This window comes from Apaloderma vittatum, unplaced genomic scaffold (assembly GCF_000703405.1).
Source record: "Apaloderma vittatum isolate BGI_N311 unplaced genomic scaffold, ASM70340v1 scaffold12557, whole genome shotgun sequence".
Taxonomy (NCBI): Eukaryota; Metazoa; Chordata; class Aves; order Trogoniformes; family Trogonidae; genus Apaloderma; species Apaloderma vittatum.
In genome coordinates this window covers 924-12,870 of record NW_009726773.1, presented here as the reverse complement: position 1 = coordinate 12,870, position 11,947 = coordinate 924, and positions in this window count along the sequence as shown.

The following is an 11,947-nucleotide window of genomic DNA, read 5'->3' as shown; positions in this document are numbered from 1 at the left end:
CCTCTTATGGTGGGGACACCAGAACTGGACGCAGTATTCGAGGTGGGGTAAATGCTGCAGGAGTCCCCCAACAAGCCTCTCGCTCCTGTGAGCGCAGCCCTCACTACAGAAGTGTCCTCAGGTCCCAGAAGCCTTCCCCACCGTCCCTGCACCCTCTGATTCTTCCCCACCGTGACACCAGCCATCACTCCCCTCTCTGGGTCTTCACTTCAGCTCTGCTCATCAGCCCCTGCAGCCTGGCAGGTCCTGCAGAAAGGTTGTCCCCATCAGCCTGCACAGCAGCAACCCTCCTGCTCAGCTGACAGGTCACCAGGAGTCCGAAGGTGGCCCCAGAGACCACAGAGCCCAGCGAGCTCCTGATACGATCACAGTCACACCTGGAAACAGCTGGAGGAATTACCCGGCGTGTATCTGCAAATCGCTCGGTAAGGATGAACAGAAAACAGCAAATGTTCCCTAAAAATCGACAGGCAGAGCTTGCAACACCTGTGGCTGTGCAAAGGGCTAGGGCTGGAGAAAAAGAGAAAACCAGAGCAAACTCCAGAAGAAAACGCTGTGCCTGCTGGCACACACCAGAATGTGTGTGGATGCCATCGCATGTGGGACCGTAGGGAGGAGACGTGTCACCGTCAGGGTCAGGCAGCCCAGCCCAGCCGCTGCAGTTATCAGAGACCCCGTCACACCGAGGTGATGGGAGAGTGACCCAGATTTTGTGTGATAAACAAGGAGCGGCACTGCGACAGGGCAGGGATCCCACACCACAGCCCTGGCCAAAAAATCCGAGTATTATCCCAACATCCTCGGTGCTTTGGAGATCGGTAACTTTAGGAGAGACCTAGCCTGGGCCAGACTGCTGGACTCGTCCCCAGCGCTTCTGTGCATCCCATCACGATTGTTTCATCCCATGCTCACAACCAGGGAAAGAATCAGGTGATAAAAATCAAGGATTGCTTCGATATTAGACACCATCAGTCAATCACATCATGAGTCAATTGACACAGACGCCGCTGAGGGATTCATTTACCCCCTGGAAATCTTTCAGTCACGGCTCTGAAGACTTTAATGACAGGGTTGTTGTTTCTTTACACTGTCTTTCTCAGGAATTAATTCTAGCAGCTTCATTATAAAGAATAAATAACAAAGGCACATGGCAAAGGAGGCTTTGAAGGTCTGAGGGGACAAACTTCTGCTCCTAAAGGGATCCCAGGAAAAAAAAAAAAGAAAAAAAGAAAGAAGGGTAATGCTTCTGAAGAGATCAGTAAATAATGAACAGGAAATCCTTTCCCCAGCACTGAGTTCTATGAATAATTCACAGCTGGTAAGGGAAAAAAAAAAAAAAAAAAAAGAATAGAAAAGCTTGCCCGCCCTCCTGAGCCCTCCCCTCCATGACTGGCACAGCTGAGCATGGAGGTTTCATTGCTAGAGGCGAAAAACTTCTCCAGAGCGTTCTTGAGCCCCTCTGTGCTGCTGGACTCAATATGTTCCTCCGCACGCTCTCCCTGCATGTCTCTTGAACTCATCACTTCGTTTGCAAGGTCTCAGGTGCCCGCTTACAGACCTCGAGGCACTTCTACTACCGGATCCGAGCCAGATCACGCACCAGGGGAACTAAATCTGCCCAAAGGGATGGTCGTGGAGCACACGCAGTGGCCAGGACAGACGTCTGGCTGCCCATATCTTTTCTCCAGCTGTGTGCCAGGCATTTCCCCTCTCCGGCTCAGCCAGCAGGTCCCTTTAGTGAGAACTCCCACCCTGGCAGGTCTGAAAGCTCCATTTAGCTGAGCTGCATCACTCCCTGCTTTATTCTTACCAAATACACACTATCCTGCACCGTCCCTTTCATCTCAGAGTGCTTTAAGCTTCCCGACGAGCATTAATGAGGCAATTAAACAGCAATGCTCCTCGGAGGTAAAAGAAGGGTATTAAGAGGTCCCCTCAGACCCCACTGAAAGGCAGCCACCCCCAGATGCATCATGAGGAGCTGGGAGGATGACACAGAGCAGCCACACAGACACCTCTTGTGCCCTACACCCCCTCTAAGTTTTCACCCAGTCAGGTGAATATTTGAAATTAAGTTTCCACCATAAATACTATAATCAATCTGTGCAATGCGATCGCAGGAATTAGACCTCCTTGCTATATTGACGACAGGTAAGTGGAGACTTTGCAAGTCACCAAAGCCCAGAGACATCAGCTGGCAAAGGAGCTGCTCTTCTCTCCTGGCAACTCTTAAGGTAGCCTGACTTCGTATTCTTCGCTTCATCACAAGCACCTACAGATTAGTTCACCCCCCTCCGAAGTTAAAAACCAAAGCAGTGCTCTGGACATAGAAAACTTTATCACTATCAAAGTTGTTCCCGTATTTTTTTCTACACCAGGCTGGTTGCACAGGGACAGAACACACCAACTTTGCTTCTGCTCCTGCCGGCACCCTCGCCCACTGGTGCACACCTGCACGTGCCAGCGGGCTGGGAGCCACGGGTACCTCGGGCAGGCTGAGCCTCACCTCCCCTCCTCTTTCTCCTGGAATGGCAGCAGGCAAAGACAGCTCAGCCTCTGCTACAGACCTGGACAGAGAGCAGGCACCAGGGACCTTCTGGAGCACAGCCCCGGCGCCAGGGGAAGCATCAGCCTTTCAACACCGATGATCGACTGTGCAAAGCAGCCTCCTCGGGGAAGGGGGAAGGGAATTCCTCCCTGATCCCCCTCCTGAGCTCAGCTTATCCCTGAAGCGTGAGATTCAATTACCCTTATCATTATTGCAGCTTGCCTCACCAGAAATGTTATTAGCGGTGATGAAATTATCCAGCCCTGATTTACACAGGAGAGAAAGGCAGGAGGCTCCTCACGACAGCTGTAAGGAAGGAAGCAGGTGCTCTCCTTGGCAGAAGGGGAAAGGCTCTTCTCCAAGCGCCACAGCCTCTTCCCAAATGAAGGCTCGGGGCTTTGGCCTTAATTTCTGCAACACTCACTTGCCATAGAAGTCACCACCTGAGGACCATGAGCACACGCAACAGCTGAACTACACCCTCACCCAAGCTGACACCACAATTCCCAGTCTCATCCCTTTTTAGAGCTCTAAGCAGGGCTTTTCCGAATGGTACTACTTGAAACGAGTCTCCTTTGTCAGTGGTGCTTCATCAGTACCACGAGTGATGCCTGCCCTGCCAGCATGCTGGGGAGAACTCTGGCTGGTTCACCCGGGTGAGAAGTAACAGGAGATGTTTCTGACCTGGGGGATCATGGGCTCTGCCACAGAGGGCCAGAAACTCACGTGCCTCAAGAAAAAACAGGCAGGATTCCTGAACAGCTTTAAGGCTGGTCCAGCCACTAAACTTTGACAGAGGGTCTCTCTGATCCCCCCCTCTCAAGGGTGGATAACAAGGGATCCAGGGAGAGAGACTGTGAGGTTTGAAAAAACCTTGAACCAGCTTAATGAAAAAAGAAAACAATACTAACAATAACAACAAAGATGTTAGACTATACACACATAGTTTACAAATATATTCACTTTAAGGCTGGTCCAGCCACTAAACTTTGACAGAGGGTCTCTCTGATCCCCCCCTCTCAAGGGTGGATAACAAGGGATCCAGGGAGAGAGACTGTGAGGTTTGAAAAAACCTTGAACCAGCTTAATGAAAAAAGAAAACAATACTAACAATAACAACAAAGATGTTAGACTATACACACATAGTTTACAAATATATTCAAAGATAGAAGAGAATATGTTAACACAGAACCCATGTCCTCTGGAGGGTAACTGGGTCCCAAGCAGAACCAGACTGGACTCAGCAGCAGATGGGAGCGTCTGAGCCCAGAGCCCTAGTGACGCTCCAAAATAAACCCAGAAAGGCAGGCTCTGGAGGGGCTGTGCCACTCCCACCCAGGGAGGCAGGGGAAGGTGACCTGTCCTGATGAGTGGAGCTCCTCTGCAGCATGAAAACAGGAGCCAGGAACACCAGCGGCACAGGGAGAGGTGAGGACCAGCTGGTGGCCACCCTCCTAGCCCAGTAGCACTAAGGGTGCAGGGCTCTGCTCAGGGGCCCTTTTATAGTGAGCACCATGGGAAGGAACACCACGACGGGTCCATTTGGGTCACCTGGCCCATCCTCTCCTCCCCACAGGCACAACTGTCCCACTGAGCCCTCTGATTGCCCCCTGGGCCAGAAGCTCCAGAGAACTTTGATCCTGGGACTCTCCTACCAAGACGGTCTCGTTCCTGTTGCTCAGGAAGTGACCTGGAAGCGAGCAGCCCTGTCCCTTTGTGCTTCAAAAGCACCAGGTACCCAGCCTGGCTGTGCACCGTGGCTGCCGGACTGAGAAAAGCAGGACCTGAGCGTACAGGTCCACAAAAGTGACCTGGAAGCGAGCAGCCCTGTCCCTTTGTGCTTCAAAAGCACCAGGTCCCCAGCCTGGCTGTGCACCGTGGCTGCCGTACTGAGAAAAGCAGGACCTGAGCGTACAGGTCCACAAAGACCTGTTGTACCGTGCAGGGAGGGACCAGCGAGGGGGAGCAGAGCCGACCTCCAGGGCTGCTGGCCGGGTGTTACCTGAGCTAAGAGCAGCCGTGTCCACCTCACAAGGCAGCAGGCTGGCCTCGGGCACACAGGAGTTTGGTGCCTAACTTGGTGTCGTCTGTGACCTTACTCTATGTCCTTACCAAGATCATCAGCAAAGATGTTAAACGAAACGGTCCCAGCACTGAGCCCTGCGAACACCACATGTGAGCAGCCGTCAGCTGGGTTTAACTCCATTGACCACCACCCTTTGGGCTCTTCCATCCAGCCAGTGCTTTATCCAGCAGATTGTGTGCTCTTCCAAGCCCTGAGCAGCCAGTTTTTCCAAGAGAGTTCTATGGGGAAGAGTGTCAAAGGCTTTTCAGAAGTCCAGGTAGACAATATCCTAGCCCAGCAGTCAGGTCATCTTGCCACAGAACGGGTTGGGTTCATCCGGCAGGACCTACCTTTCACAAGCCCACACTGACTAGGCCTGATCCCCTGGTTGTCCTCTCTATGGCATGTCCTGGCCCTCGAGATGATCTGCTCCACAACCTTCCCTGGCACCGCAGTCAGACTGACAGGTCTGTAGTAGCAGTTGTCTAAAAGCAGCATCTTGGGCATTGAATCTGTGCTGGGGGAGCTCAGCGTCTGCTCTTCTCAGTCTCTGGCTTCCCTTCCCCTTCTTCAGCTCCAATCTCTCCTCAGCTCCTTCTCCCTTTGGAGCGAGTTTTAAATTCATCACCGTTTTTAAGAAAGCACTTAAAGAACAAAGCAGGACTGATAGCTGAATTAAACCTGCTGAGAGCGCCTGCTTAATTGAAAACGCCATCTGTAATTTACATGTCAGCGCTGGGGTGGTTATTAAAACTCTCCTTGATTACTGTGCCTCATTTCACAGTTTCAAAACACGCAAGAGAAAGCTGCAAACGGCCCATGTATCACAGCACCACCGGGCAATTAATGAGCCTCCCCACCACGTACCACCGGCTCCTTCTCTCCTTTCTCCCTCTGGTCTCATCTCTGCCCCATCCATGGCTTCTCTGATTCTTTCTTCAAGCTCCTCAAGGTCAGAGCAAGCAGTGCCTCGTCCTGATCCCAGCTAGGTTACCGCCAGCTCAGATGCAGAGGATGGAAGAAATCAGACCAGCAGCTGCTGAAGTAGCACCATCCAAGGCAGGTTGGCACTGAACAAGCACCATCCATCATTCCAGGGCTGCTGTTAATAAACCACGGAGCCTCAGTAAATTCCAGCGCGAGCCAGAGGAGCACGCGGGCCACCAGAAGCACACGCTGCGAGTCACCTCCTGCCTCCTGGGGCAGGAGAGCTGCCAGCACCCCGACTGCTCCCTGCCGGGCTTGTCGCAGCTGCACAAATGCCCGGACAAAGCTGTCACCAACACTGAGTGTGACAGCACACCCATCTCCTTGGCCACCGGTCTGGCTGGGGGCAGGGGACAGTGCCAGCAGGGCATCTGCATGCCATGTAGCCCCCCCTTTTCTGTACAGGTACTGCATGCCACGGAGAGGCTTGTTGAATTAATCAGTACTGCGGTGGGAGTGCGAGTAATTAGTCATTAATGGTCATTGTAGGGCACTGTAGGGCAACAAGGCTTGTGAGAGGTCTGGAAAACATGCCCTATGAAGAGCGGCTGAGGGAACTGGGTTTGTTTAGTCTGGAGAAGAGGAGGCTGAGAGGAGACCTTATTGCCCTCTACAACTACCTAAAAGGAGGCTGTAGTGAGGCTGGTGCTGGTCTCTTCTCTCTAATTACTAATGACAGGACAAGGGGAAATGGCCTCAAGTTGCGTCAGGGTAAGTTTCGATTGGATATTCGGGGGAAGTTCTTTACTGAACGAGTGGTGAGGCACTGGAACAGGCTGCCCAGGGAGGTGGTGGAGTCACCAACCCTGGAGGTGTTTAAAAAAAAAGTAGAGCAAGCACTTGAGGCTGTGGTGTAGTGGTTGGGTGTGCTGGGATGAAGGTTGGACTAGATGATCTTCAGAGGTCCCTTCCAACCCCGAACATTCTGTGATTCTGTGATTGTGAGGGTTGGAGGAGACGCGAAGGAGCACTGGGCCACAGCACGATCGCCAGATGCCCCTTTCCACCTGTCCTACTTGCTCACTTCACCGCCAGGTTTAGTCTGGGCTAGTGGTGGGGGATGAAATCCATCACACCTCTAACATCAGGAGCAGAGAGAGATCAGGGAACCGGCAAACCATGCACGGGAGCCGCGCCCCAGCTCTGGATCCCCGGACACAGCACAGAGCAACGGTGCAGAAAAGCAGTTGATGAGGTTTTACACACCCAAACCTTGACCTTCCTGGCTGTTTGCAATCAAATCCCTTAGCTTCACAGTGCAAAGGAGATAAAAAGAAATAACTGGGAAATTAGAAAGTGCATCAAGAGATGAGCTAGGACAAAGGGTAATTAATATTGCCCCTTAGCTACCCCTGTGAAGTCCACCCTTATTAGACAGTAAAGCACTCTGGTTTACGTCAAGAAAAAAAGTGCCCACAAAAAGATTTCTATTACAGAAAGCTCAGCCTACATTAAAAATGCAGTAATTAAAACCATAATAGGCTGTAACAGTTAATAAATACTTTTGGGCTGTAACAATAGAAACAGTAGTTTTTAAAACAGGCAGAGAGTCCTGAACAGCTTGAATACATCCAGGCTAGCGGAGCCCGAACTTTAGCAGTCTGAATACACAGTCCCACAGCTGCTTAGAGTACAAGCAGTCGGGGTTTGGAAAGGCACTCAGGAGTAATTTCTCTGTATCAGAGCTCAGTTGGGGGGTTCGAGACCCTGTGAGAAGAAAAGGAGGTATGTCCCCTGCATGCTGCTTTCTATTCTGCCAGCAGTCCTGTGCTCACATACTTGACCTGTTCGGTTTGGTTTTTTTTTTAAAAATTTGGGGACTATGGCTGGTGGCAACAGGTAACGTGCAGCATGCGCTCAGTTGCTCACGGATTTAATGAGAGTAGGCTTCACACAAGTTCAGCCCAGGCTAGAAACACGCAAAGCTATTCCAAGGCACGCACAACTTTTTGGCTCCGGTATCTCTACGTTTGTTGTAAATACATCAAGGCAGAGAGACGACGCAGCAACGCAGACAAAGGCTACCACCACGTACACAGGATTCACCCACAAACGCAGCTTCACAAGCAGCAACTGCTGCCTTCCATGGCACACAGCGATTAATGAATCCGCAGGAAAACGGGCATGGGAGAAAAATGGTTTGCCCCTTTTCTATCCATTTCTTGACTCATTGCCTTACGAAATACACTCCCTTTGTTCTGGGTAAAAAAGTCCTTTCCCTTTGAGTTGGCAGAGTCTGGAAAGTCGTAGCCATAAAGTCTTAGATTTAATCCCACATCAGCTATTCCACGCAACATTAAATTAGGGTGGGTAACACTCCGGAATAATTGTCTCCTCCTTTCTAAGAAGTAGTGACATGCAATGAAAGTAGAATAGATTCTATTAATTAGAGTCAGAACAGGAGTCTGCAAGTTTTCCTAACTCGGTTTAGAGGTGTGAAAGGCTGGGACTCACGTGCACAACTCAAACGCTTAGGAGCTCGTAGCTTCATATTTGTGCACCTCAGTCAAATCCAGATTTTATTCCCTTCCAAATTTCCCTGAGATGCTGACGTTTCTAATTAATCCGAAAGGCTCTTAGTTCCTTACAACTCTCCAGTTACGAATAAGGATACTAGCTCATAGATGAAGATTGTCTTCCTATTTAAATTCTGTAATTTTGGGTGGGTAAATGGGGAAAGAAATGCAAGCATGAAGCAGTGGCTCTTGGGTCATTTGCAACTTATTAATTTCAAGCAGAGCTCTTAGCTAGCTTATTAACAGGGAGTTTACTGCAGTTGGATTTAATGGCCAGGATATTAGTTACCTTGCAGGCTTTCATGTATAGAAATGGCTCATTTTCCTGTTACAAAGCAGTAGTAGCAAGAAGATTGTTCACCAGTCTCGGCTCTGGCCTGCGTTGGTCCTTGCAAGAGTGGTTTTAAAGACAAATGGGAAATGCTCTGAGCCCTCAGCCTGGTGCTGTGCCCAAGCAGGACGCCCTGTGACAGTGCATCGCCTCCCAGGGGCTGGGTCCTGGTGTCTTTTCCTAAACTGAGGCAGCCTTGAAGAAAGCCACAGCTCTGCATGGACCTAATCCACATTTGCTACGTCTAGGGCAGTGCCTCCTGCCCTGCTGGGAGTCCCTCTGGAATCGTCCCACAGCAGAACACTGCGGGTGCACGGGCTGTTTTAGTGCAGAAACAGGACAACACCAAGCAGCTGCCTCCTGCCTGTCCCAGGACAGCAGTCCCAGAGGGTTCTAGAGCTGCAAGGTGCCTGTCTGGGTGAGCATTAACAGCCAAGGGCAGCTGCAGAGCAGTTTTAAACACCAACATACTTTGACTGTTATCTATTCCCATCTATTTTAGGTCATAAGACACATCAATGGGCCTTTCACCCATGCTTGAAGCAGGCACCTGTCCCAGTCCCACATGCCATTGACTCATTAAGCTCAAATTCCGACTCATTAAGCTCAAACTCTGTGGCTGTCTATGCGGAGTGCAGGTCAGGCCATTGACTGTAAAGGGAAGCAAATAAAACGCAACAGCACTGTACAGCCACTGCTCAGTGCTCTGCAGTGACAGCAAAGCTATGGGGTTGCTTGAATCATAGAATCATAGAATCACAGAACAACTCAGGTTGGAAAAGCCCCTTGGGATCATCGAGTCCAACCATTGACCCTACACTACAAGGTCACCCCTAAACCACATCACCCAACACCACATCTAAATGACACTTGAACACATCCAGGGATGGTGACTCAACTCCTCCCTAGGCAGTCTGTTCCAGGGTCTGACCACTGTTTCCGTGAAGAATTTCTTCCTAATGTCCAGCCTAAACTTGTCCTGCCGTTTGCTCCTGAGGAAGGATTCCACCTGCTTTGGGATTCAATAGGAAACCAACAGCAATGTGCATGACTGTTGAAGCAGCCTGACCCCCAGCAAATCACAGAGCTGCCAAGTGACTGCTCCCATATCCTCCTACAGAGCCATTAAAGGAACGGATAAGCCAAAGCAGAATCCCCCCAACAGACCTCAATGCAGAAAACGGGACTATAAAATATTCTATGTATACAACCAAAACACTGGGAAAGAAATGCAGTCTCACTGCTAAACCAGCAACTATTATCACAAGTGGGGTGTTCAGAGGTGCCACCAAATCTAAGCACAGTTGCCCCTCTTCATCCATCAAAAGACGTGTCTATTTTTCTGGTAATGTAACTTGGATTTTTCAGATGACGTAAGCATCTGTTAAGGGATGGAGAGACAGACACCAGCCCAAACACTTATATCTGACACACAACTGGGGGCTACCAGCAAATGAAAGGACAGAAGGTGGAGACTGCAAGAGAAATTATTCCAACAAAGAGGATGCATTAAAAGCACCATGTTAAAGGTAAAACGCCAGAAGTGATGACAGCAGAGAAACCATCTGCCTGCGCCAAGGTCTTTGTCTAAACAAGCTCTGTTGTGGGACCAGAGGGAACACCTCAAACGCCAAACAGCCTTGGCAATGTTTCTTCACTCGAGGCTGAATCAGAACCGTTACAGCACAAAGATGTGGCTGAAGGAGAGATGGGAGGAAAAAAAATAACCCAAATCCCACAGAGGTAGCTCCAGCTTCGTCCTGGCATGACCATGCACCAGGAGTGTAATGGTAAGGCCAGCTCTCCTCTGAGGCTGCACCTCACTCTTGGGAAGGGAATAAAGCAGGGGCGTGAGGAGAGGAGATGAAGCAGCATCATGCCCAAAGACTGCGTTTAGGAGTGGGGACAAGGGTGAGAAAACCTGTGCGGAGTCACAGCACGAGCAACAGCCTCTGGAGTAGTGAAATGAATGTGGAGAGGACCATTACAGGTTAAAATTGTTCCCCTCCTCACTTTCTTTTCTGATTTTTTAAATCCTGCTAATTCGTCCCCTTTTAAAACAATAAAACCCCACCTTCTTTCATATGCTCGGTTCCTCAAAGAAATTAAAGGATCTGGTGCCTTCTCTCCCCTTTGTACCTTCTTCAGATGCATCTGTTGAATATGGAGGAGCACTCCTTTTATATTCCCAGTTCCAAAGGATCAAAACAAGGATCTGAGGACTGGTATCTGAATTGTTACTAGAGCAGAAATCCAAAAATGCTAATCTGACCCTGCCTGTGTTCTCTCTCAGATACTCCCCAGCTCCTTCAGCCTTCTGTATCCATCCTGGGATCTCCACTACTTCCCTGGGGATGTGGGGGGCCAGAGATTTCTCCTCCTCTGTTATTTTTCCTCAGGTGAACATGTCATTTCAGCTAAGCTAAAGCCTCAGAGAGGAGGGAGGATTTTATTTTTAACAAGAACCCACACATTTGCTAGAGAGAGGAGGGGATGTGGCTAATTTTTCTAGCAAAAAGAACACGTTCTGATTGTTATAGCTCCAAAGAAACCAAAGTTTCTCCTCCTACCTTAGGCTACTGTCTCTGCAAACTCCTTTTCCCCAGCTTTGCTGCAGCTCACCTCTCTTGGGGCGCTGGGTCACCCCAGCCTTTGTGTGACCAGGTCGTGTGTGTGTGTGTGTGTGTGTGTGTGTGTGTGTTCAGGGAGGTGGGGACAGAGCTGGGGACCAAGGGAAGCCCATCTCACAGCATGGCCTTCATCCTCCTCCCCTCAGGCTGCTGGGAACTGAGGTGACGATCACCTCGGTTTAATGAGGGTTCATTAATTCCTCTCGGCAGAGGTTTCCCAAGCAAAGACAGCTCAAGGGTCAAAGTACTTTTCTGCACTGAAAACAATCAAAGCAAGACCATGGGGCTGAGTCTTCCCCAGTTTTAATGGCTGCTCACAGAGTCTCTTGTGACAGCTGGAATTACGAGCAGTTCTACTAAAAGGACCTTTTTATGGTGCAGATAGATGCTCTAATCTATTTTAATGGCTTTTCCAGCAAAGCCTTTGACACATTCTCATTACAGTAGTGCTTTAATGCAGGAAGCATCCATACGATTAGGATAAAATCTTCAAGATCTCCTCTTTATGGAGGGTGGGTTCTTTTAATTTTTTATTTTAACGCTGTTTTTCAACTTACACAGCAGGACCAGCTTAAAAAAGCTGCTTTGTACAGTCCAAATTGGACCAATTCCATCCTTTAACAAAAAAAAACCCTACTTCCTAGTTACTAGGTCAGCACCGCAGCTGGTGTAAACATGCATCGCCCTCCTCCGCAATCCAGGCCAAGTCAGAGAAAAGCGTTTTGCAGCCAAGCGGTGCCAGCACAGGATATTATTCAGTTTCCATACAAAGCAAAATGTACCGTGCTCCTGTTCCATACCATAGACAGAAATGTGCAAAATGGGCAGGATTTATGCAAGGAAAGATATGGACTGGGGCTGGCACCCTAG